The sequence below is a fragment of the Octopus bimaculoides genome, chromosome 25 (genome assembly GCF_001194135.2).
Source record: "Octopus bimaculoides isolate UCB-OBI-ISO-001 chromosome 25, ASM119413v2, whole genome shotgun sequence".
Lineage (NCBI taxonomy): Eukaryota > Metazoa > Mollusca > Cephalopoda > Octopoda > Octopodidae > Octopus > Octopus bimaculoides.
Window position 1 is genome coordinate 6,247,976 of NC_069005.1, and position 1,678 is coordinate 6,249,653.

The window sequence follows — 1,678 nt, forward strand, 5'->3', positions numbered from 1 at the left end:
TGGCCAAAAGGCAAAGTCGACATCGGCGGAATTTGAACTCAGAACTAAAGACACACGAAAGTTATTTCTAAGCAGTTTGTCTGATGTGCAAACGATTCTGGCAGCTCGCTACCTAACAAGAGTGTGCCAAATAAAATCAGAATTGTTATTCGGCTGAGAAGCTGCACGTATAACACATATCTTAGAAGCAGCGCTACAGATATACCAACACACACGAGATTGAAACATAGCCAACCTCACACACTTCTCATGAAGAATTCCGGAAAGAGCTTCGTGAGACCACTACTATGTCACTTCTGGAAAAAAAAGAAAAGAAAAGCCGTTGGAAAACCGATTATAGCAGCGACTACATCTAAGAATATCTGACGAAATATCATCGGACTATATATAACTAAATTACAACAGGTATATAGTCCATTTTTTGTTCTATAGTGCATTGTTGTACCATTCAAAACTTTTTATTCTTTACAAACAATACACAATGTTTCAAGCGAACTACAATACTCTCTTAATTATTCAATGTTGCTAACTATTGGAGTCTCCAGAAAGGCTAAAAATTAAATTGTAAAGGAACAAATAGTTACAATGTTATTTTCAATTGGTGTCTGCAGAAGAGCTAATACAAAATAAGCACTGTGTTTTCAGAAGAGCAAATAAAAACAGAGTTATATACATACATAATGAAATACAAATTGCAAATTTAGTGTAAGAAGTGGTGTGACATTTTAATGTAAAGATCATTAGGGTTCTGAACAAGATACAACAATGGTTTGTTCAATCATAAAATGAATGTAGCAAGATAAAGAGAAATGTAAAATATATCGTGTAAAAATGTGTTTAAAGCATTTATAGCATAAGTAGTGTTATCTGTGTACTAAGCCGGTTTGCAGTTTTTTTAATGATACTCTATACAGACAACTGGGTATTCTTTCTGAGTTTATTAAGAATATATTTAGCAAAGAGTATTTGAAGCACAAAGGTCATGTGATCATTTGTTTCCATTATAAGATCTTACTCTGACAAGGTTTTTCTAAATTTAGTTGAAGGGTAAATTGCTATTCCTTAACCTGTAAATATATTTCCTAGAAAATATGACGTTTCACCTCGCTGGATTACTGAATGAATATCTATGACGGTGATAAATAATATTGAAGCTACTGGTAGTAAGCCTGATGTGAAATTAACAGTATTTAAATTTCAGACTAATTTTAAGATTTCATTAAGAGTGTAAATACCAAATACATAAACTAATGTTGATAATAGTCAATTTTTATTGAATTCTTTTCTTTCATCTCTTCTATACTTTCTCGATATCCTCTCTTTTGTTTTTACATTCTCTAGTGTAAACCATTTCCCTAATTAAAACTTATCCCCTCCGTATATTCCACAGCACTCATTCTATTGCCTAAAACATCTCACCTACCTTCCTGCTCAGTTCATCCATTCTGATCAATGTTCTCTTCTTTCTTTCGTCACTTTAACTAAATCCTTTCCCCTCTCTATAATTTCTACGAAACTTGTCCCATGACCTAAAGCTTCTCGTCTCTCTTCCTGCTAAATCCGTCCTTTCTCTGATAAATTCTTCTTTCACCTTTTTATCTTTCTGCTCCTAAATTATTTCAATGTTAATAACCCTACATGCATATTCTTGTCTCTGAAAGAACCAACTTCCAGCGGT